The sequence below is a fragment of the Arachis ipaensis genome, chromosome B03, assembly GCF_000816755.2.
Source record: "Arachis ipaensis cultivar K30076 chromosome B03, Araip1.1, whole genome shotgun sequence".
Lineage (NCBI taxonomy): Eukaryota > Viridiplantae > Streptophyta > Magnoliopsida > Fabales > Fabaceae > Arachis > Arachis ipaensis.
Window position 1 is genome coordinate 66232883 of NC_029787.2, and position 26632 is coordinate 66259514.

Sequence of the window (26632 nt, forward strand, 5' to 3'; positions counted from 1 at the left end):
ACTATTTACATTCCTTGCAATTTAAGATTCAGTTCTTTTAATTTCTTGCACTTTAAGTTTCAGTTATTTAAGCTTCCTACCATTTACCTTCCAAGTTCTTTACATTCTGCACTTTAGATTTCTTGCAAATTACTTTCTGTCAATCTAATTTCACTCAATTCATCAATATTAGCTTAGCTAAATTCATCACCATACTAAAGTTGCTTAATCCATCAATCCCTGTGGGATCGACCTCACTTTCATGAGTTTTACTACTTGATGTGACCTGGTACACTTGCCGATTAGTTTGTGTGGAATCGATTTTCCCTCATTAGAGGCATCAAAACAAAGATATAAAAGAAATCAAAGAGCAGCTCCAACATCGGCTTGAAGGACGACCTCACCTAAAAAGCTCCTACATTAGCATCTAGAATGCTCTCATCCTCTTGTATGACCTCCTTAGGAGAGGTTGGATGCAGGACCTCTTCCAAAATAGAAGTAGAAGCGTTCAACTTCTGAGAAGCTAGGGCACCTTTATCATCCTCTGGAATTAAAACGATCTGGCTACCAATCACAATTTTTTCAGGATCAATGGTAAAGATATCAACTCTAGCGGCAATTACTTGAAATTAGGCCTTTAAATTTTCTATACGGTTGTCCATGCCCTTTCCAATAGAGCCCTCTAACTCCCCATGTTAAACCTTCAACTCCTCCAACTCGGTCATCAAATTGAGCTTCTCCCCATAAACTCAGGTATAGCTCTCTTCTGCTTTTCTCTTCAAAGCCTCCACCTCCCACTGCGTCTTGGCCTTCTTCAAGCTCGTCCACCTCTCCTCAAAGGTCGAACACCTCCTTTTGAGTGGCATTAAGGGGAGTTTAGAAAGCCATTTTAGAAGGACAGTACAAATTCCAGCAGCACGAATGCCCCCCCTTTGCCACCATCTCAATATTCTTCTCCAAAAAGGTATCATCCATGACAATGGAACTCCCAGGAAGGATGTACTCCTCGCTAAAGGAAATAGCATCAAACTCTTTGTTGTAGATACTGCCGTACTTATTGGAGGGAGCATTGCGCTTACGAGAAGTACCCGAGTCTGACTCCTATCCTGTGTCCGAAAAAGAAGGAATGGGTGAAACAACTTGGGCACTCGAGCCCTTAGGAGGAGAAGTTTGAGCAAGCTATTCAGACTAAGAAGAATTTGGATAGTACTGGGGAGAAGAAGCAGGTGTAGTGAGCGACTTCTCGGTCTCTTTAAGCTGCATATGCCGAGCTGCTGCATTTTTTGGCTTGGAGAAGTCTATTATAAGAAGCTGATCCACTTGTAATTTTTTCTACAAACAGAAAGAAAAAGATTTAGTAACAATATAAGCACACAAAATCTATCTAGAAATTAAATCTATCTACCTACCTCGGTTCAGACATAGCTCATCTCGGATGACGAGAATTTCTTTGCATCCAGAAAAGGAGATGATGTTCAAATTGGTGTCCAATGGTTATAATACGACTTGATGATTTGAAACAACTCAAGCTCATGAGTTGAACAAAATCAAGTAAAAAATAACCATATGATCTAAGCAATTTGTATTAAAATAAATTGCGTAAAACAACTTGATATATAACGAGTTGTGCTTCAAAAGAGTGATTGGTATAAAAAATAATTCATCTATAAAAAACTCGGAATGAACAAGTTGAACAAATCATTGAAAGGCTTCATTTGATAATCTGATCTGCTTGTTTGCTCGAGTTTGACTTTATAAAGCTCGACCTCGAGCAGGGGTTCAATGGATAAATCAACGAAGTCCGATGGCTATAAAGATGATCTGATATTTTAAAAGGACTCAAAGTAAATTAAGTTGTACTTAAAACAAGTTGTGTAGTCTTAAAGACAGCTCGAATTTAAACGAGTTGTATGAAATTAGATCAAGAAATAGCCGCATTTTAATTAAACGATTTGAAATAAAACAAATCGTAAAACCTTAAAACTACTCATATCGAACGAGCTACACGAGGTTATACTCAGAAATAATTATGAGTTTTGAAATAAATGATTTGTAATCAAACAAGTCATTAAGTCGCAAAACAACTTGAACTAAACGAGTTGCATAAAATCCGACCAAGAAACAATCATGTCTCAAAATAAGCGATTTGTACCAAAAACAAAGTCATGCAACAAATCTACAATCTTCAAAATAGCTCGGTATAAAACGAGTTGCACAAAATAAGAATTTGTTTTAGAAAGGTGATTTGTATTAAAACAAGTCATGCATCCTCAAAATAACTCAAACTAAACGAGTTATACGAAATTAGGACAAGAAATTTTCTCTGGTTAAGCATTTATGGTGGCTTAAAACACCTAAATCTTGATTTAATTTAACAATTTCATATGCAAATTCACTAAGAAAAGATAAGGAAGGTGCTCACGTATCACCAACCAAATGCACCAAGTCTTGATGAAGTTTTCCAAAAGTCCGGAGCTTCCAAAATTGATCCTCTTGTATGCCAGGATCCTAAATCTTGTTCCTACACCCATCTTCAAGTTGATCATCAAAATTCCATTTGGGTGGTGTATCCTCAGAATTCTTGTTTAGGCACCAAACTCTCCTAGATCCTCTCAATCAAACACTACACCAACCTTAGAACCTAGAATTTGAACTTTCAACCTTAATGAGCCTACAATTATATTTCCAACCACTACACAACTCTTCTTTACTCTTCAATCCATAAAGAGCTCTAAGTTGACCATCCGTTTCAAGCAAACCATATTCAAGTGGGACAATAAAGCTTAAGGATATGAGTTTTACCCACTTGAATGATGTAAAGGATGATGGTGACTTAGGAAGAGAGGTATCTAACGGCTTTGGCAATGTAAGCTTCACTTTCTTTGACTCCTCCTTGACAAATTCCACCTCTTGACAAGTTTCCTCAAGATCAATTCCTTGTTCACTAACTTCTTCTACACATTCTTCACTGCTCAAGTTATGTGTTAGAGGTAGTGCATGGTCCTCCTTATCATCAAATTCACAACACAATGAGGAAGGTTCAACAATCTCAAATAGCACATTAGTTGGTGCAGAATCATCTTCAATTATGGGGCTTGATTTTTGCTCAACTTTCCCTAAATCTTCAACCATTTCTTCATCTTCAAGGATCTCTACTTCCTCCACTTGTTAGAATATATATGTCCTCTCCTCATTCTCCAATTGAGATTCTAAAATCTCTTTCATATTCTGCTCTTCAGTTGATTGTCCACATTTGGGAATGGGAGTGCCTTGATTGTATGAGTATTGTGAGGTTAAACACGTTATGATTTTTGCTAAGAAAGTCATGATAGTGTCGTGCCTCTCTTGGGATTCTTAGAGGAAATTTGCTGAAGATTGGAAAGGTTCTTCCATGGAAGGTTGTAATGGAAAGGATGGTTGATAGTGTTGGGGGTAGCCATCATATATTGGAGGTGATGGTTCAGGAGGTGGAAATAATGATGATGGAGTGGCGGTGGTTCAACAGGTACTTGTTCATAATGGTCACAAGGGTGTGCACAAGGAGGGTATGGATTTGGATCATGCTGAGGTATTTGGTGGTATGAGGCTTGTGAGTATAGTGATTGTAGACTATGTTGAGGAAGGCGTTCATAGGCATATGGTGGTAGTTGATAATTATAAGAAGATCCACCATAGCTCTTAGTTTGGTATGCACCGTGGGTTGGATTATGCTCATAGTATGCCGGAGGAGGTTGTTCCCATGAAGATTGTCCATATGCTTGAGGTTCCTCCCATCTTTGATTTTCCAATCCTTAATGCAAATCCTCATTGAAATTTTCATTTTCTACAACATAGTTAGAACCAAACTCATAGCCAAAATAATGAGAATTCATGCTAGAAAGAGAAAATCAAAACAGAAGCTAATAAGAAACAAAGAGAACAAACTCCTAAAACTATCAAAAACTATCAAAGAAACATAAGCAAACTATTCACAATATTCACATATATAAAATAACCAATAACAAGCACACATTGCAATTCCCCGACAACGGCACCAAAAACTTGATACGAGGATTATCGTTGGTTCAGAGTTTTCATAAAATAGTTTCGTTGCAAGTATAGTCCAAACCGACAATGAACTCTTGCAATCAAAGTTTAATTTTTTTGTCACAAGTACAAATCAATAAAAATATCGAGAGTTTTAAGTCCCGGGTCAACTCTCAAAGGAATTGCAATGAGGTGTGCGTCTTATCAGTTATGAGTATATGGGGGAGGGGGTTGCGGATAAAGAGGCGATAAATTAAGTGACAAGGAAGTAAATCAAACAACTAGAGAAATATAACTAGAGTTAATCCCATTTAGTCATTTCCAACATTGGGAGAAAGTCAAATAGGCATAGTCAGTTTTAATCCATTTGTCTTACTCATTAATGGAAATAAGAACAAATAACAACCCTAAATCACCAATCGATATCGGACATCAAAGACTCTTGCATCACTAACCACGGCATGACAATTATAAGAGCAAACTTAATTAGTGAACCTCTAATGGTGAGATAAGTCAACCGGTCTTAATCAATCCCAATCTATAGGTCTTACTCGTTAATGGAAACGAGATCAATTAAAATCTCCTAATTTTCACTCAATTTGGACATTAGTGACATCAAGGTCACCTTCATTACTCAATTTCAAGCCAAGAATTTGAAAATCTACCCTAAAACTAAGAGAAACATTTTCACAAACACTTGGAAGGCATAAAATGAAAGCATGGTAAAATTGCAATAATAATAAAATCTAAAACTACTAAATGCAAGCAAGATAACAATAACAACAATTCAATTAAACATCAATTAACATAAAAATATCAAATTGCATTAAATGGAAATCAAAATTAACAAGAGTGTTCATAAACTAAGAAGTAACAAAATATAGAAATTAACAAGTAACAACAAGAGAATTAAGGCAATAGAACAAGGAAAAGTAAAGAGAATTCAATCAAAATAAGTACCAAAACCTAAATCTAAGAGAAATTTAACTAAATCTACCCTAATTCTTGAGAGAAGAGAGAACTTCTCTCTTTAGAAAATGACTTAAAACATGTTCCTAAACTATTCCTAATTGCTCTCCCCTTGCTCCCTCTTGAATTTGGTTTAAAATAGCTTCAGAAATGAGTTGGATTGGGTTTGAGAAGGTCAAAAAATCACCAACCACTTGTTTTCTTAAGTGAACCACGTGCTTCATGTCATGCGTACGCATGAGGCATGCGTACGCGCAACATGGCAAAAATCCCAAAGCATGCGTACGCGCAAAGCAAGCGTACGCATGACCATGAATTGTTCCAAAACCTCATTTTTTCATGAATTCTCCACTTTGCATGCTTTTTCTTCACTTCTTCAATCCAATCTTTGCCTTCTAAACTTAAAATCACTTAACAAACACATCAAGGCATCATGGAATTAAACTAAATTAAATTTAACAATTTTAGGGCCTAAAAAGTATGTTATCAATCTTAAGCATAATTTAGGAGAAATTTACCAAACCATGCTATTTCAGTGAATAAATGTGATATAAATTGACAAAATTCACTAATTTCAATACAAGATAAAGCATAAAATTGTGGTTTATCAGATGACTTTATGGATTTGAACATTATTGTCTCTGGGTAAGTGATTGCAAAAGGAAATTTCATTATATTGGAGCACTCAGAAGTTTCATATTTGGGAACGGTACAATGCCTTTAATGATCCAGCATACGAAGGTCCCATACTAATGAAAGATTCTACCCACAAGAGACAATTGAAAGGAATCCCCGTGACTCCACCAATGATACACAACTTCCACAATCCAAACCGATCACACAACCATTAACATTAACAGGAAGCGTTCTCAATAAATAATCCCAACCACCGTTTAAATCCACTATTATTCAAAACACAAAGAACAATGGGCGACAAAGCTCAACAATCAACCACTGACGATGACATCCACAACAAGTTAGATAAGTTGCATTTATGACATTTAGAATATACCAAATACATTACGCTACACATGCAGGAACGTAGACAAGGAAGTCCCTGATGAGGAGCCTATTAACTTATCTCAATACCCGCACGAGAATAAGGTCAACCTTTTTCCAATCTTTATCAGCAAAAGAGTGAAGTAAACAAACACCCCGTCAAACATAAATTTTGCAATAAATAATCGATTTTCTATATTGTTTTCTCGTCAAAAACACACAGCTGCCTTATGGAGCCAAACCTAGATCGGAAAACCCTGACAAATCTCTAAAGGTGAAATATGTCAGCGCTGTCAAAGAGGTTAAAGAGCAGGATCAGGATGACTGGTCCTTTCCCAAGATCGGCTCATTGTAAAGGAATTGATGATGGGCCTTGCTGAAAAAGTTTAGGTTAGATTTAACCACTCTGTCTGGTATATCACTCTTCTTTTATGTGTGATGTATCTTAAATTATTTAACATGTGTGCTTCAACAGGGAGACTTGGAAATGAATACCGATACACTTGGTTCAAGACATGAACACACGGTGGTGATACTGGACTTCGACGGGGAGACGAAGGAACAGTCAACCCCACAGTCCATGAAAGTTAGGTTAGGCATCACAAATGCAACACTCGTAGCCTCAGATTTAACTGTAAAAAATACTCCATCTGAGAAAGACAACGAGTGCATCATGAGAAAGTTGTTTTGCAAGCCACTATCGGTAACTGGGAATGCAAAATGGCCATGACCCGGTGAAGGACATCAAGATCTGGGCAGAGGGACTCGAACAATGAAAAGGCAACTTCATCAAAGCACAAGAAGGTAAATATTTTGCCAATTTCTCTACCTTTTAAAGGACATAATGATTTAAATTATATATGCAACTAAAAATTCTTGTGTGAAAAAAGGACATAATTGGTACGGTAACAATGTTTGGTTGTCAGAACAAGTAGTGTTATTTTTATGTTGTTGTCAAAATCAAGGCTAATTAACCGAAATAAAATGAAAATAAAAAGTTAATTACAGTAACAAAACATTTTTATGGCTTCTATATTTATATATCATTTTATCACATTAGGCATAGACTCGCCATATGATATGTAAGAGGCCATTGCATGACAGAGCCCATACACAAGTACCGAAATTCGATTATAGACTAACCCTAAACATAAACTTCTGTCGTAGATCAAGTTTAGGGTCAGCCTACGATGGACTTTAACAATCGTGAATCAACGTTATTCATTTATATTTTCGACAGGAGCCGTGAGCCCAGGTAATTCTTCCCGCGTGATAGTTAAATTCATTTATTGTGTTAGACACGCTTTGACTAATGTAGTGGTGGGGTTGTGTTTATATATTAACATTTATTACCTCGTGTAGCAAGGATCTTATTCATATTGGAGATAAGTCAGAATCGAGAATAGAATTACACAGCTTATTACTGGAACATGAGGTTGATGAGAAGGTACAATTGTAAGACCGAGAACTTTTGAAAAGGTTTATTATAAACCAATTTCCAATTCGATTATTTATTTGTAGCTTTAATTTCAGAAATTACTTTATTAAAGAATATTTAAAGCAAGTTTTGATTAATTGAATTTGAAATAAATTAAGATCCTTATCCAATTATACAATTATTTAATTATTTTCTATATTTGGATTATAAAGTTGGCAGTTATAAAATAATAAGAATTTTATGTGATTTAATTTAAATAGTTGATATTTTTATAATTTAATACTTTAAGTTTTAGAAATAAAGGAAATTAATCTTATTATCTTGTAATTTCAATTAAAGTATTCAATTTTAAATTAATTAGTATTTTGATACAATAAATAATATTTTTGAAGTAATTTTAAGTATTTAATTAGAATTCAAATTTATACCCTATGCTCTAATTTTATTAAAATTACCTTACTCTAATTAAACCCAAAATTCCCAAATCAAAATCCTAATTTTTTTACCTAACCCTAGCTACCCCAACCTACACACATAACACACAAAACCCACACTCACCGTCACTCTTCCTCACCCTCTCAGCACACACACACCCAAAGAAAGAAAGGGAACAGAGGGAATGGGGAAAGCAGAGGGGAGGGAGATTGGTGAAGGAAAAAGAGAATAGGGAGAAGTTGTGCCACCACCACCAGCCGTAGGCTCGCCATTCATGCCTGTCGCGTCACTGCCCAGCCGCGTTCAGCCCACCACACGTCGCCACCGTCGTGTGTTACCGTTGAAGGAGGAGGAGCGCGAACCAGAGCCGCAAAGAGAGGGAGTTACGCCGCCATCCCTGTGCCGTTGCGGATCAGATCTGAGGTGAGAGAGAGGACCGCGATGGGGGAAGGAGTCACGCTATCCAGTTGCCGTCCGTGGGGAGTTATCGCCGGAGTTGTCGCGAGAAGGAGAGAGAGCCACGCCGGAGGAGAAGAACCGTCGTGAAGCTATCCCTACCACTGCACCTAGCTGCTATCGCGAACCTCATCGCCACTAGTGGGGTGCACCGCCAAGCTCCTGCCGCCAGAGAACCCCGCTGCCATCGCTAATGACCACTACCGGTAAGGGATTTTAAGTTTGGTTTCTATTCTTTTGGGTTCCTGGAAGGTTTTTGACGCTGCGTGGTTGTTACAGTCACCGTCACCGGAGTTTTGGTCGGCGCTGTCGTGGCTGCTGGGGCTACTGTTAGATTAGTTTAGAGACTGTTGCTGTTTTGTTTTTCTTATTTTGGTAAGTGTTTATGTTTTGGAAACCCCTGCGTTAGCATTCTGTTATGTTTGCTTATAAACGCTGAGCTTTTTGTAATGTAAGGTCGTGTTCTGAGCGTTGCATGTTTCTTTTAAGTTGCTGTGAGTGCTGTGAAAGTGATCAGGGATTGAGTTTGTGGTTGCTGTTGGATTTGAGTTGAGAGAAAAAGTTTCGTTGGCGCGTTTTGGGTTATGGTTTCGACTTGTCGAGGTAGGGGGTGTTTATAAAAACTAATTCATTTTGAATTGGAATTGTTATAAAGAGATATGACGTGCTAAATGTATTTCTGGTGATTATGTATGTCTTATGCATTGTCTAATTTGTCTTGGATGAATATGGTTGTCTATTGAATTGAAATAATGTCTGGTTTTGGTAAATGGAGGTTTCTGATTGTTTTGATTTTAAATGATCTTTAATATTTGAAAGTTTGAATTTGGTTTTATTGGAAATTGATTTGGTCTTGAGCCCGTTGGAAAGGGGTTGAGGATTGGTTTGGTTGGGACTCGAAAGGGTGGCAAAGTCCAAGTTTTAGGAGAGATGTTGCCGAAATTTCTATAAAATTTGAGACTTTGTTTGAAATGTTATTTTAAAACTAATGAATTATGCTTTAAATTGAATTATTGATAAATGAATTATGTTGGAACTTATTTTATTAAGAAAATTATTATATTTTGAAGGTTATTTATTTAAGAAAAAGAATTATGTTTTAAAGTTGATTTAAGGATGAAAATTCTTATGTTTTGTAATTTGATTTCAGTAAACAGATTTGGAGAAGTTTTGTGGATTTAAGAGAAACTTGAATTTTGAGTAACTAATTTCGTTTGACGATGTTTTAGGAAAAGTTGAAATATTCTCTAAAACTTTGATTTAGTAAAACTAAAACAATTTCTGAGCCTTTGGAAATAGGTTTAAGAATGATATTGAAAATTGGTTTTTGGTTTAAAAGGATTTAGTTTTGGTTTAAGAAGTTTTAAAATTGGTTTGGAATATTTGGATATATGAAATTGGATTTCGTTTAAATTCTATTTTATTTATTTAAATCAAGACGCTAAGGTTTTAAAGGTTTTTAATCAATTTAAAAAAATGAGTTAGGTTATTCACCCCTAAAGTCTTGAGACTCTACTGAAGAATTTTTTGGCCAAATCCTAATTTAGAAATGAATGATTTTGAGTCTTTCAAATGAAATTTTGAATTTGGCATGATTTTGAAATTATTTGGAAGTTTTGGAAAGATGTGGAAAGTTGCTTCGTTTTGAAAAGTGATTCTTGGTAAGATGTGAATTGAATACGTTTGTTATTTAAAAGTAAATAGACTATGAATGATCTTGAAATAAGATATTGAGCCTGATTGATTGTGGATATTATCAAGATTGATGAGTTATTGTTTGGTAGGCTTAAGGGCCGGGTTCGTCCCGCTTGCGCTGAGTTGTAGGCATAAGGGCCGGGTTTGTCCCGCTTATGGTGAGAGATTTGATATTGATGAGATGGTTGATAAGTTGCTTACGCTTGGCATGGACGGTTGGTTAATCCCGCTTGTCGAGGTTTCGGCGCCCGCGTAAGGACGGTTGGTTAAACCCGCTTATTGTGGAGGCAAGGATGGTGGTTCAATCCCGCTTGCGTGTTCCGAGCAAGGACGATGGTTTAAATCTGCTTGTTTATGGAACCTACGGATAAGGACGATTGTTTAATCCCACTTATCTGAGTCGGGTCTGGCAACATAATCGACGCGTGAGCTCATGGCCAATAGGATAGGCATGCATCATTTGCATCTTTGTGACATTGATTGGGTGTGTTTATTGTAAATGTGGTTTGCCTATGTGAATAATTATTCTTAATTGTTAATTGCTCAATTTGATGTAACTATTGGATTGTGCTTGAACCTTCCACTTGTGTTTGTGACTGAAATTGGTTGAATCTATGGTGAATTGGCTGTGGATTGATTTGTTTGGGCCTAGGACCGTAGTTGATTACGAGATGGGCCAAAGGCCGTGTTTAATTTGAGTTTTCAGTTTGGAAAAGTATGAAAAATTAAACTGGTTCAGCATAGACTTAATGAACCTATGCTTAGAACAGTTTGGTCATTCATGCTGTCTATGAAAAACTTTTAAAAAGGCTTTTGGATTTCTGAGAAATTAACAGTTTTCCCTTTCAAAAAGGATTTCGGATTTTGAATATTAAATCTTTGGTTTTGAGAAGATGCATAAGGTGGTTATTAATCACTATACTTTAAAAATGGTCTTATTTTCATATCTTATTATAGCAATATTGTGACCCTATAGTGAGAACCCTTTCAAGGGCGATGTTGTCACTCCCCTACAGGTTTTTCCCTTTTCAGGATATGCGCGATAAAGCTTCAGAAGAGTTATATTCATTTTCTATTTATTCGATATTATTTTGTATTATCTTAGTTATTATTTTTCCCTCGGTTTTATTTTTAGCAATTTTTGCAAGAGGGATAGGAGTTTTGATATGTGAAGTTTGTATATTGGTATGATGTATATATATATATATATATACAGTATTTTTGAAGTTCTGAAGTGGGTAAGAGATCTGTGAGTGAATGTTATATCCGTTGTTATAGTATCAACCTGCTTGGTAGCCTTTTGCCACATTAACTACCGCTTTGCTTTGTGAACACCTATCTTGACTTGCACCATATTTTGTTCCTCCAAGCTTTAGTAAAGTCTTGAAACCATATAACTTTTTGTATCGGGCCTATCTTGTATCTTCTGCCTTACACCATACTTTACCTTTATATTTAAATCTTATGGTTATCCGGTATTTTGAACATTTATATATATGTGCTAAGATTTCTCATCTTTCAAAAATATTTAAAAAGTAGAGCACGAAAGTTATGTATTATCTTATGTATTACTTTAATTTTCGAGGACGAAATTTTTTATAAGGTGGGTAGAAGTAAGACCGAGAACTTTTGAAAAGGTTTATTATAAACTAATCTCAAATTCAATTATTTATTTGTAGCTTTAATTTTAGAAATTACTTTATTGAAGAATATTTAAAGCAAGTTTTGATTAATTGAATTTGAAATAAATTAAGATCCTTATCCAATTATACAATTATTGAATTATTTTCTATATTTGGATTATATAGTTGGCAGTTATGAAATAATAAGAATTTTATATGATTTAATTTAAATAGTTGATATTTTTATAATTCAATACTTTAAGTTTCAGAAATAAAGGAAATTAATCTTATTATCTTATAATTTCAATTAAAGTAATCGATTTTAAATTATTTAGTATTTTGATACAATAAATAATATTGTTGAAGTAATTTTAAGTATTTAATTAGAATTTAAATTTATACCCTATGCCCTAATATTATTAAAATTACCTTACTCTAATTAAACCCAAAATCCCCAAATCAAAACCCTAATTTTTTTTACCTAACCCTAACTACCCCAACCCACACACATAACACACACAATCCACACCCACCGTCACTCTTCCTCACCCTCAGCACACACACAAACACTCAAAGAAAGAAAGAGAAGAGAGAGAATGGGGACAGTAGAGGGGTAGGGAGATTGGTGAAGGAAAAGAGAAGAGGGAGAAGTTGCGCCACCACCGCCGGCCTTCGGCTCACCATTCATGCATGTCGCGTCACCGCCCAGCCGGGTCTAGCCCACCACCCATCGCCGCCGTCGTGTGTCACCGTTGAAGGAGGAGGAGCCCGAACCAGAGCCGCGAGGAGAGGGAGTCACACCACCGTCCCTGCGCCATTGCGGATCAGATCTGAGGTGAGGGAGAGGACCGCAATAGGGGAAGGAGTTGTGCTACCCAGTCGCCGTCTGTGGGGAGTCGTCGCCGGCCTGCACGCCGCCAACGTCGCTGGCATTGTAACGAGAAGGAGAGAGAGCCACGTTGGAGGAGAAGAACCGTCGCGGAGCTATCCCTGCCACTGTGCCCAGCTGCAGTCGCGAGCCTCGTCGCCGCTGATTGGGGTGCGGCACCAAGTTCCTACCATCGGAGAACCCCACTGCAGTCGCTGATGACCGCTGCCGGTAAGGAATTTTAAGTTCAGTTTCTGTTCATTTGGATTCCTGGAAGGTTTTTGACGCTGCATGGTTGTTACAGTCACCGTCGCCAGAGTTCTGGTCGTCGTGTCGTTTAGGATTGCTGCCGGGGCTGCTCTTAGATCAGTTCAGAGACCATTGTTGTTTTATTTTTCTTATTTTGGTAAGTGTTAATGTTTTGGAAACCCCTGTGTTAGTATTCTGTTATGTTTGCTTATAAACACTGAGGTTTTTGTAATGTAGGGTCGTGTTCTGAGTGTTGCATGTCACTTTTAAGTTGCTGTGAGTGCTGTGAAAGTGATCAGGGACTGAGTTTGCGGTTGCTGTTGGTTTTGGGTTTAGAGAAAAGGTTTTGTTGGCGCGTTTTGGGTTATGGTTTCGACTTGTTGAGGTAGGGGTTGTTTATAAAAACTAATTCATTTTAAATTGGAATTATTATAAATAGATATGATGTGCTAAATGTATTTCTGGTGATTATGTAAGTCTTATGCATTGTCTGATTTGTCTTGGATGATTATGGTTGTCTGTTGAATTGAAATAATGTCTGATTTTGGTAAATTGAGGTTTCTAATTGTTTTGATTTGAAATGATTTTTAATATTTGAAAGTTTGAATTTGGTTTTATTGAAAATTGATTTGGTCTTTAACCCGTTGGAAAGGGGTTGACGATTGGTATGGTTGGGACTTGAAAGGGTGGCAAAGTCCAAGTTTTAGGGGAGATGTTGCCGAAATTTCTATAAAATTCGAGAGTTTGGTTGAAATGTTATTTTAAAAAATAATGAATTATGCTTTGAATTGAATTATTGATAAATGAATTATGTTGGAACTTATTTTGTTAAGAAAATTATTATATTTTGAATGTAATTTATTTAAGAAAAAGAATTATGTTTTAAAGTCGATTTAATGATGAAAATTCTTATGTTTTGTAATTTGATTTAAGTAAATAGATTTGGAGGAGTTTAGTGGATTTAAAAGAAACTTGAATTTTGAGTAACTAATTTCGTATGACGATGTTTTAGGAAAAGTTGAAATATTCTCTAAAACTTTGATTTAGTAAAACCGAAACAATTTTTGAACCTTTGGGGACAGTTTTAAGAATAATATTGAAAATTGGTTTTTTGTTTAAAAGAATTTGGTTTTTGTTTAAGAAGTTTTGAAATCGGTTCGGAATGTTTGGATATATGAAATTGGTTTTAGTTTAAATTCTATTTTATTTATTTAAATCAAGAATCTAAGGTTTTAGAGGTTTTTAATGAATTTAAGAAAATGAGTTAGGTTACTCACCCCTAAAGTCTTGAGACTCTGCTTAGGAATTTTATGGCCAAATCCAGATTTAGAAATGAATGATTTTGAGTCTTTCAAATGAGATTTTGAATTTGGCATGATTTTGAAATTATTTGGAAGTTTTGGAAAGATGTGTGGCTCCGTTTTAAAAAGTGATTCTTGGCAAGATGTAAATTGAATACATTTGTTATTTAAAAGTAAATGGGCCAAGAACGATCTTGAAAAAAGATATTGAGCCTGATTGATTGTGGATATTATTAATATTGATGAGTTATTGTTTAGCAGGCGTAAAGGCTGGGTTCGTCCCGCTTGCGCTGAGTTGTAGGCATAAGGGCCGGGTTCGTCCCGCTTATGCTTAGAGATTTGATATTGATAAAGGACAGTTGGTTAATCCCGCTTACTGTGGAGGCAAGGACGGTGGTTCAATCCCACTTGCATGTTCCGAGCAAGGACGGTGGTTTTATCCCGCTTGTTTATGAAACCTACGGATAAGGACGGTTGGTTAATCCCGATTATCTGAGTCGGGTCTGGCAACATAACCGACGCGTGAGCTCATGACCAGTAGGACAGGCATGCATCATTTGCATCTATGTGACATTGATTGGATGTGGTTATTGTATATGTGGTTTTCCTATGTGAATAATTATGCTTAATTGTTAATTTCTCAATTTGATGTAACTGCTGGATTGTGCTTGAACCTTCTACTTGTGTTTGTGACTGAAATTGGTTGAATCTGTGGTGAATTGGATGTGGATTAATTTGCTTGGGTCTAGGGCCGTGGTTGATTATGAGATGGGCCGAAGGTCATGTTTGATTTGAGTTTTTGGATCGGAAAAGTATGAAAAACTAAACTGGTTCAACATAGATTTGATGAACTTATGCTTGGAACAGTTTGGTCATCCCTGCTATCTAGGAAAAACTTTTAAAAAGACTTTTGGATTTCTGAGAAATTAACAGTTTTCCCTTTCAGAAAGGATTTCGGATTTTGAATATTAAATCTTTGGTTTTGAAAAGATGCATAAGGCGGTTATTAATCACTATACTTTAAAAACGGTCTTATTTTTGTATCTTATTATAGCAATTCTGTGACTCTATAGTGAGAACCCTTTCAAGGACGATGTTCTCACTCCCCTAAGTTTTTTCCTTTTTAGGATATGGGCGACGAAGCTTCAAAAGAGTTATATTCATTTTCTGTTTATTTGATATTATTTTGTATTATCTTAGTTATTATTTTTCCCTCGTCTTTATTTTTAGCAATTTTTGCAAGAGGGATAGGAGTTTTGATGTGTGAAGTTTGTATATTGGTATGATGTGTCTATATATATTGTAATTTGTATTGTAACGTATGGATGTATGTTTTGAAATTTTGGTTTCAGTTTTAAACAGGCTGATATTTTAGTACTAAATATTTTAAGAGTCGTCGTAATACCCAAGCTATCAGAGTGGCGCAGCCGGAAATGTGACTTTTGATAGTTAGGTGATGACTTTGCATCATGTTATGTTTTTCTATACTTTTTCATATAAAAATCAATTCATAATGCTTAATTATGGGAGTGTTTTGGTGATTAAATTGAATATTTCTTTGATTTCTTGAGTTAATAAATTTTGTAGGAAATGATAGAAAAAGAAGCAATAAAAGCACTAATAGAGGAAGCACACTCTCAAGGTGGCAAAAGAGTTGGAAACAAACTCAAAGAGAAGCAAAGAGGATTTGCAATCCTGACCTCTTCACACTCCAACAAAAATAAGTCAAGTTACAAAGCTCCAAATGAGGTGATCTCAGTGCCATTGGAAAGTAGACTTCCAGACCTTTCCAACCATATATAATACTCTATAGTGAACACTGATTTGGGGGGACAAATTGCTATTCGTTTAGCTTCACAATTTCAGCGTAAAACAAGTCCCTGCATTTCGCCAGACTGACCTCTTCACCTTCAAAAGAGCATAACTTGGGCTAGAGAAGTCCAAATGACATACTTCCAGCGGTGTTAGAAAGCTGAGATCCAGGGCTTTCCAATGATATATAATACTATATAGTGGACATTCATTTTAAGGACCCAAACAGACCAATCATTCAGCGAGCAAGGTTTTCCAAACCTTCACAAGCCCAAAATGCCACTTCAATGACACTCCACATTGGGCCACTTCCAAATACTCCAATTCCTTCATTTATTTTTCAATGTTTCAAGCTTCTAGGAAGGGAATTAAAAGTTCACAAGCCCAAGTCAAGCCACAATTAAAAATCAATCAAGGCCACAAGAATCATCTAGAAGTAATTAGAAAATTTACATTTGATTTTAATTTTATTTGAATTTGTAATTTAGAGAGCTTATAAATAGGACCTTAGCTTCATCATTTGACACACACCATAGAGGGATGGAGGTGACTCCACTCTTCTTTCGCTCTCATTCTCTTTTCTTCTTCCATTTTCTTTCATACACACTTTGTAAATATTTTGCTATGATGAGTTTCTAATTTCCAACATTTGGGAAAGAGAGTTCTATTGCAATTTAATGGGTTGATTTATTTTCATTCTTCATCTTCAATTCTTCTTTCATTGCTTCTTTAGAGAGAGTCTTTGTGCTTCAAAGATCTAATTACTATCGAGAGAGGGATTAGATCTATTTGAATTCTATGATGAACTTGAGAAAGGAGTCATAGAATTTAGTTTGAGGCTCTTCTCTCACAACTCTCTTGATTGATAATTCTTAGCTTGATATGTGAGATGTAATCACTTTGAATTGAAATCTTGAGAGTTGTGTGGCTCTAAATTAGAGACCATTCTTCATCTCTTCTCATGAGCAATTAGATCAAGAGATTGGCAATTGATCAAGTTAAGAGAAATCAAATCACCAAGAGATTGGGGTTTGATTACTTATGATTTGCCAAGTGATCAATGATTGCATGATTGAAGTGGAGATGAGAATTGTTAATCTTGAGAATGCAATAACTCTTGATCCCAATGTTAATTTCATTCTTAATTCTTGTTATTTACTTTTTGTCTTTAATTCTTGTCATTTACTTATGCACGTTTATGGCTTTATTTACTTTTGCACAATTTTTCCTTCCAAGTGTTTGTAGAAATACTTCACTTGGTTTTACTTTCTAGTCATTTACTTTCTTGCACTTTACTTTTTTGTACTTTTCATTCCTTGCAATTTACATTCTTGTACTTTAATTTTCAGCACTTTAATTTCTTTTCATTTACTTTTCTTGCACTTTATTGTTTTCATTTAATTTCAAGTCATTTACAATTCTTGTTGCTTATCACTCAAAATTGAATCATCTAACTAGAATAATTAATCAAATATTGCTTGCTTAATCCATTAATCCTCGTGGGATCGACCTCACTCTAAGTGAGTGTTACTAGTTGATACGATCCGCTATACTTGCCAGTTTTGCGTTAATAATTTATAATTTTCGCGTAACAAGTTTTTGGCGCCGTTGCCGGGGATTGGCAAAGATTAACAATGATTAAGTAAATGGTAGTTTAGATTAAGCATTTTTTTTGTTAAGTCCCACTAACTGTTTTGCTTCAGCCAACTAAAACTTCACTTTAGCAACAGAGTGAAGTTTTCCTGGTTTTTGCTGGTTCTATGCATTCCCTGTGTTTTTGCTTGCTGAGTACATGACAGAAGCGAATTCTCTTCTATTAATCTTTTAAGCCTATCAACTATTTGACACATTGTGTCAACTAACCCTCTGACCATATTTTGGCATAAGTATATTCTATTTTCATTTGGACCGTTTGTGATTATGCAGATTATGGAGGAGAACCCAACGAACCCTAGTCATTGTGGGAGTAGTGTCCTCACTCCAAATGACAATGCAACCCTTGAATTGAAGCATCCGCCCATCACCATGAACGATGTTGCTCAGTGGCTTGAAACATTCCCACAAGGAAGCATCATTGGATGGGAAGATCTAGTAAGTGAATTTCTAGCCAAGTTGAAACCACCCCAGGAAATTGGTAAGCTAGAGGCAGAAGTGCAACCATCCACACAAGAGAAGGGAGCGATGGAAATTGTAGGTGTAAATGCAGTCATGAACCAAAATCAACAGATATACCAACAACTTCAGCAACAATTGGAGCTGATGGCCAGAAAAATCGATTGGCTGCAAGTTGCTGTAGTAAATGCACATAACCTACCTCAAAATTCACATGGTTGGAATCAATCTGAAAAAGGTTTTAGAACAATTAACTATGAGCAACAAAGTCATGAGCAATTACACTCTCCAAATAGTACCTCAAGCTGGTACCAACATAAATCTCAGGGTGATGTGTACAACCCACCCTGGAGGACTCATTCCAACTGGAGGAGGAGTGAGCAACAAAATCAAGAACCAAGGGACTTCAATTACAATAACCCCAACTTCACAAACCAGCAAAAACACCACCATAACAACAACAACAACCACTACACACCACCACAACACACATCTTTCCAACCCCATCACACCTCACAATCTTCCGAAAACAACTTTCAACAACCATCTCATTTTACACAACCACAACTGAATCCGGACTCTCAAAGAATCTCTAGTCTGGAGATGATGATAGAGAAACTCATGAAAAATCAACAGATGGTAAGCAAAAATCAAGAAGCCTCAATCAGAAAACTTGAGAGGCAAATGGAACAAATAGCTAAAAACATTGTAAAAATGGGTGAGAAGAAAGCAAATACCATTCCCAGAGCCACTGAAGATGACCCAAAAGACAATGAAAAAACTACTAGGTGGCAGAAATGGAAAACAATCATAGAGGAAAGTGAGAGGGCTATGGGAAAAGAAACAATCATTCAGGAAAAGCATCATAGAGAAGTTCGACAAGAAGAAACAGAGGAAAGGAAGCCCCTAGTGAAAGGAGAAAATCAAAGACAACAGGGTTTTCAACTTCCATGATCAAAGAATGAAGGATGTCAAGCTAGTGACAATAAAGAAGCGCTTGTTGGGAGGCAACCCAACCTGAGGTAGTTTTCTTTTCATAGCCAGTTTAATAAAAAGGTTAATTAGCTTTATCCATATTGCAAGAAGCTAAGTTTGGTTTTGCACACCAAAACAATATAAGGGAGAATGAAGGGTTCTAAGTTTGGTGTTCCACCAAAATCTCATCATAAAACATATTCTCACCTTCTGCATAATGCTAGCTTCAAGCATTTAGATAAACTAGTTAACTATTCTGTTGTTTCCTAGTTTTTAGTTCTATTACCTTTGGCAAAGAAAAAGAAGTTCCACATATGGTTGATTTGATGCATGAGAACCATTGGCAAGGTACTAAGTTTGGTGTTCCCACACCAAAGTAAGTTCAAAAGCCCACAAATAATTCATGCATGCTAACCATTTTTCCAAGTGCTTGGGGAACAAGCAACTTTCAATATCATTGCAGAGCATCATACAAGTCTTTGGAAAAATTAAGCATCATCAACCAAGGAGATGAAAGAGGAATGTGATGATCAGCAATGAAGATGATGAGGAATAAAGCAAGTAAATTCCAAAAGGTTGTATTGTTAAGTGATTATTGTGCATCAGACACTGCTATGATTGAAAGTGATATTGTACCCCTGTTTGTCTGTCTGTCTAGTATAGTTTTTCTGTAATACAATAATTGAGATGTTTGATTATTCACAACACTATACTCTCCAAAACTTGCTTGCACTCAATGTCTCAAAAAGGCATCATATGACAGTTCTTTAAAAAGAAGGATTGAGGAATTAAACAATTTTGAGGCAAGCAAAAGATTAGGAGAAGTGGTGGTTCTAGTTGTATGATTTTGCATTGAGGTTGCATGCTTATGAAAACTTGCATGGGAGCTCATATGCAGGACATAGAGTTCAAAGAAGTATTGTGGAGATTTTCAAACATTTATTGATCCAAGAAGCAGCAAACAAAAGAAAATAAAGGAAATACAAAAACAAAAGAACATGGCCTAAGGTTCTGAGCATCAATTACTAGGCAGAAAAGAAGAAAGAAACAAGAACTCAAAGAGTTATTATCCTGGTAAATGCTTGTGGTTGGATTGTGTCAAAGAGACAGGCTTGAGCAAGTAAATCCTTAGGGGTGCTTTAACACCTAATACCTTAAAACCAACTGGTTTAGGAGTATTGATTGAAAGCTTATCTAAAGAGCCGCTTTGAGACATGACACTTAGAATCAAAGCCAAAACACAAAAACCATAGGCTGCTTCAAGGTGATTACCTATAGAGAGATCTCTATGATATCATTTGGATGAAAGTCCTAAGACCTAAGACTTCCATGATGTAGGGACTAGTAAGCACTAAAGCCCTTGCATGAGCATATAATTTAGAGTTCACCCCACTGTCACTTAATCACTTCACTCACAGGACACTACAAGTTATTCTTCAATCTATTCTAATTGAAAGAACATTTGAGCATAATTCTTTTCTTGCTTGAGGACAAGCAAGGTTTAAGTTTAGTGTTGTGATGATAAGTCATCTTATACTAATTTTTCAAACGATTTTTCATTTTTTTATAAGTTTTATACACTTTCTTGGGTTACAAGTAAGCCATTTGGGTAGAAATTTATGTGTATTTGGATTCAATCAACCATAAGTAAATTGATGCATTTTCATGAGGTTTTGGGCTATAATTGCTTATATATCAAGGATGATAGAAAGACTCATAATTTTAGCATAGCTTTGATGATAGGTTACCAAAAGGCTTGGAGGAAGGTTAAAAGAAGGCAATGGAGCAAGAATTGGAGCAAGAAGGCTTGAAGATACATCAATCTTGGCAAGGAGGCAGAGGACTTGCACGTTGCCACACTTGGGGAAGGCTAGCGTGTTCCTTGACAACGCTGGCAATAACGACAGGATCTTGAAGCAGAGCAAGGAAGAGCTCGAAGGCATTGTTGCCTTGGAGTTGAATTGGCGTGTTCATCAACAACGCCAGCAACAACGCCAAAGTAAGAACTTGGGCCAAGGGACGATCGAGCACGTTGCTAGTGGCGTGTTTGCCAACAACTTCACCAACAACTCCAACCAAGACAGCCTGACCTCACCTTCTTCAAGGATGCATAACTTGAGTTACAGAGATCCAATTTGAATACTTCTAGTTGCATTGGAAAGCTGACATTCAGAGCTTTCCAATGATATATAATAGTTTATAGTGTAACATGAAATGGAAGCTCAAATCAGAGTTATCCTTAGGGCCCAAAAACAAGAAAATGAAGTTAAGATTCAAGGTGGCATGAATGAGCCACAAAGAGAGGATCGAGAGTGTTGCCAGGCAGGGAATGAACTAGCGTGTTCCCTGGAAATGCCCATAACAAGAAAATGAAGTTGAGATTTAAGGTGGCATGAATGAGCCACAAAGAGAGGATCGAGAGCGTTGCCAGGCAGGGAATGAACTGGCGTGTTCCCTGGCAACGCCCATAACAATGCCAAGGCCAAGGAATTGGGCCAGGGGAGGATTGAGCACGTTGCCAGTGGCGTGTTTGGCAAAAATGCCCCCAACCAAGGCAGCCTAACCTTGCCCTCTTCAATGGAGCATAACTTGAACTAGGAAGACCAATTGAGATAATCCCAAGTGCATTGGAAAGAAGACATTCTGAGCTTTCCAATGATGTATAATAGTCCATATTGAAGCAAAGGACTGAAGCTCAAAGTTCAGGAAACATCAAGCATGAAAAGTGAAGAATGGGCCAAGTGTTTGTCAATAACGTGGGTAACAACGCCCAAGCACCAAGCTCCACGCCTAGGAAATGTCACAGCACGTTGCCAACGTGCAACAAGGCTGGCGTGTTTGCCAGTAACGCCAGGCCATTGGGCCAGAGCAATGAGAATGAGCCCTGTTTCCTCTGTTTGGCAAGAATTCTTTCGTGAAGCAAAATCAACAAGAGCAAGGCCCAAATTGCTAACCCAAAAGGAGAATTTCAAGGAGTCTTAGGAATAGTAAAAATAGAGAAGAAGTTTGTACTTTGAGGAGGACTTTTTTTTGAGACACACTTTTACTTTTACACATTAAACTTTTACTCTTTATTTTTCTTGCATTTTGGGAAATATACCGGTGAACCATTTTGTCTTTCTTGTAACTTGGAATTTCAGTTTTAAGAATTTGTCTTCTTATTCTTCATTCTTTTCTACACTTAGTTTAATTTTGATCTTTGCAATTGTTGTTGAAATTGGAGCTATGATTCACTAAACCCCATTTTCATTAGGGGGAGGAGCTCTGTTTATTTGAATGGGTTGATAACTCTTCTTTTCCTTCTCACTTCAAGTGGTTCATCCATGAGGAAACTCTTGTTCTTCAAAGATTCAATCACCATTGAGAGAGGGGTTGAATCTATATGAATTATGTGGTGAACTTGAGAAAGGAGCCATATATTTCAGTTTAGAGTTCATCATTTCATAATTTTCTTGATTAATACACTTTGGGTTGGTATGTGAGATGTAACCACCCTTGGTTGAGATCCTGGGAATTGTGTGGCTTGAAGGATTGTTAATGAGCTTTATCTCTTCTCATGAACAATTAGATCACGAGAGTGGCAATTGGTTGTGTTGAAAGAAATTGAGTTACCAAGAGATTGGAACTGAATTACCTACAATCTGCTATGGATCTATACCCATGATTGAGAAGGAATTGATCAACATCAATTCATGAGAATTTGCATCTCTGATCCCTAATAATCTCTTCTATCATTTATTCTCATTTCTTTTGCTCTTTAGTTATTTTGATTACCCATCACCCAAGCCCCCTTTTCATTCAAGCAATTTAACATTCCTGTTATTTACATTCTGCTTTAAATTTACTTGCAATTTAATTTCTGCACTTTATATCCATGCACTCTACTTCATTGCAATTTATCTTTAATGTCATTCAAGTTTCTTGCAATCTAAGTTTTCCGTCATTTACTTTCAGTCATTCAATTTGCTTTTAATACTTTAGTTCTTTAAATTTCTTGTCATTTAATTCTTTACAATTTCTTTCAAGTGCTCAAATCTCATGAATCAAAACAATGTTTGCTCAACTAAACTACCAATTAACTATTGCTTTCTTAATCCATTAATCCTCGTGGGATCAACCTCACTCTAAGTGAGTTTTACTACTTGATACGACCCGGTATACTTGCCGGTTGCGCGTTAATAATTTATAATTTTCGCGTATCAAGTTTTTGTGATTAATTGTGATTAACAAACTACCGGTTGATTAATTTTCTAGATTAGACATTTTTTTTTTCATTTTTACTTTATTTTTTATTTTTATTTCTCTTTTCTTATTGCAAGTTAAGTGTTTGTGTTATTGCCTCACTAAGAATTCTTTAGTTGACACAAGGAATTTCAATTTTTCTTGGTGATTGTGTTTGATACAACATTTTTCAATTAAAATGGAGTTTACTTCACATGTTGATCAATCATATTACATGGGATATTGCCCACCACCACAAAATGATTTATGTCATTATCCTCATGGTGGATGGGAATATCAACAAGAAATGATGGATCATGAGCAATCAACCCAAATAGGATATGCCCCAAGGTCACATAATGATCAAGCAAGTTACATGGGGTATTTTCTACTACCAGAAAATGATTCAAGTTACCATACTAATTGTGGTTGGGGAAATCAAGATCAAGGAATGATGGGGTTTGAGCAATCAAACCAAATGGGATACTTCCCAAGAACACAAAATGATTCATACTCCTATGAATGGGACAACTATCCAAATTGTGATTGGGAAGGACAAAACCAAAGAGAATTCAATGTTTCCTATCCCATCCATCAAGAGCCCTCACCTCTTAATTATCCAACCTCACTTCCAAATTTTTCATATCAAAATTCTTCACCACTTGAGTTTGCCTCAACACAAAATTTCTTCCAAAATCCATACAATTCAATTCATCAACCACAAAATACATTTGATTACCCACACAATTCATTCCATATCCCTCAACAACACTTCACCACAACATCCACAATTCCACAAAATCCACCCCAACCTTCTCCTCTCTTGCTACAAATAGAACAATGCCTCCAAAGTTCCCTAGAAACTCAAGAGAGAGCTAGAGAACTCTTGGAAAGACAAGAACAATATTGGAAGGAACGAGAGAGCCTTTTTGAGAAGATGGATGGACACTTAGAGCTTAACAAAGAGGATGAAGACCAATTTGTGGGTGTAAAGGAGGAATTGGAAGAGCAAGAAAAAGAGGCCCCTATACCAAGTAAAATTCTAATGAAGAAGGAGGTTGTAAGGGAGAAAAACAACCAAGGGAGTCTACACTCCAAGGAAGTGGAGAGTTATATGGAGGATGATTTAATTGAACCATCAATCCAAGAGGTTCTTGATGAAGAGGACACTCCAACCATCACACAACACCTAAGTCTTGCAATCAAGGAAGTGAAGGCAATCAATAAAAGCAATCAAAGAAGGATTGTGACCAAGAAACAAAAGACAACATCCATGAAAAAGATAAGGTCAATAAAAAGTAATCTTACCCCCACCCCAACAAGCAAGAGGAATCAAGCTAATAACAACAAAAGAAGGCTTGTTAGGAGGTAATTAAATCAAGGGGCATCAATTTTCTCTTCTTCTCCCTTGAAGTCATTTCTTTTAACCAATTGGAAGAAGAGGAAGAAAATTAAGAACCACATGTCAAGCTAATGACATTAAAAGAGTGCTTGTTGGGAGGCAACCCAACCGTTGGTAACATTTTCTTTCTTGCTTAGTTTACTTTTAATAATTTGGCATATGATTACATTCTAAGTTTGGTGTTGCATGCAACAATTTGATCTTCAATCTTTAGTGGGTACTTGCATCATTCTAAAATGAAAGTGTCACACTAAGTTTGGTGTTGCCACTTACCTTTCATGCATAGTACCATGCACAACTCACTTATTAATGCAATCATATTGTCTCTTTTCTTTGTGCCTTGATTGTCATCTTTAATTTTTGCTTGCTTAAACACATGCATTACTTACATCTCTTCTTGAAGACATTCATGATTAATCATAAATTCCATCACCACTATTTTATTTGTTGCTTGAGGATAAGCAATCATTCTAAGTTTGGTGTTGGGGAAGGAAGGAGTAGGAGGAAAATGACAATAACAAAGTTGAAGATCTATAAGGTGGTTAAGTTCCTTTTCCTCTTATTTATCTTCTATACTTTCAATTGCATGATTGTCTTCCATTTCTTTTATATGCATGTGTGTTCTTCTTTTTGGAAAAGAATAGCTTGATATTTGAATTGTAACATGTTGCTATGACACCATTACTACCATCTTGAATTTTGTGAGTCAAAGTAATTAAGTATCATGATCATAAACAAACAAGGTAATTATAGAAGAATCTAGCATGAGCATATAAGTATTGGAAGGCTAGCATGACTATTGTTGCTCAATTGCATTTGAATTTGTTTAATTAAAGTTTTCATCTAGAACATTTTATGAAATGTTTGAAACATTGAAAACCTTGAACAAGAAAAGCAATTAAAATATTAAGAAAGAAAAAGGGAAAAATGAGAAAGTTGAAGGCTCTGAGTACCAATGACAATTTATTAGTCAAGTACTTGTGGTGTTTATGTATCAAGCAAAAAGCTTGAAAACAAAACACTTAGAGTCAAGATTAGGCTCAAGTGCAAAGTACTCCCTCAAAGTTCAAGGCTCTAAGCACCAATGATTAGAAGGAAAGTAAAGAAAAGAAATAAATGAGCTTAAAGAGTCCTCTAATTAAATGCTTGTGGTGCTTATGTGTCAAGTGGTAATACTTGAAAACAAAGCATTTAGAGTCGAAGCTTTTAACTAATGGTGCAAAGCACCCAAGAAGCTAAGCTAAGAAAAATATGAAAAGCTTGTTCAAGGAAGGAATATAAGGAAAAGATTTCATAAAGTGAGCTAGATAGAAACATCAATCATTTGAATTTCTTTTGTGATTGTTGCATGCATAGTAAACTAGCCAACCATGAACATAAAAAGTTGCTAATCTTCTCACCTTGGTTTGTCAAACTTTATTGCTAGGTTCTTTGTTTGCTTGAGGACAAGCGAAGTTTAAGTTTGGTGTTGTGATGACTGTGCATCATGTTATGTTTTTCTATACTTTTTCATATAAAAATCAATTCATAATGCTTAATTATGGGAGTGTTTTGGTGATTAAATTGAATATTGCTTTGATTGCTTGAGTTAATGAATTTTGTAGGAAATGATAGAAAAAGAAGTAATAAAAGCACTAATAGAGGAAGCACACTCTCAAGGTGGCAAAAGAGTTGGAATCAAACTCAAAGAGAAGCAAAGAGGATTTGCAATCATGACCTCTTCACACTCCAACAGGAATAACTCGAGTTACAAAGCTCCAAATGAGGTGATCTCAGTGCCATTGGAAAGTAGACTTCCAGAGCTTTCCAACCATATATAATACTCTATCGTGGACACTGATTTGGGGGGACAAATTGCTATTCGTTTAGCTTCACAATTTCAGCGTAAAACAAGTCCCTGCATTTCGCCAGACTGACCTCTTCACCTTCAAAAGAGCATAACTTGGGTTAGAGAAGTCCAAATGATATGCTTCCAGCGGCGTTAGAAAGCAGAGATCTAGGGCTTTCCAATGATATATAATAGTCTATAGTGGGCATTCATTTTGGGAACCCAAACAGACCAATCATTCAGCG

General features: G+C 36.2%; 1 long non-coding RNA gene across 1 annotated transcript; it reads right to left on the reverse strand.

The window, feature by feature from the left end:
- LOC110270182 lies at positions 2698 to 25781 on the reverse strand. Its single transcript, XR_002359401.1, has 3 exons — positions 24134 to 25781; positions 2755 to 2761; positions 2698 to 2710 (listed from the first exon to the last, which is right to left on the reverse strand). It is a non-coding gene; the product is annotated as an uncharacterized LOC110270182 (long non-coding RNA).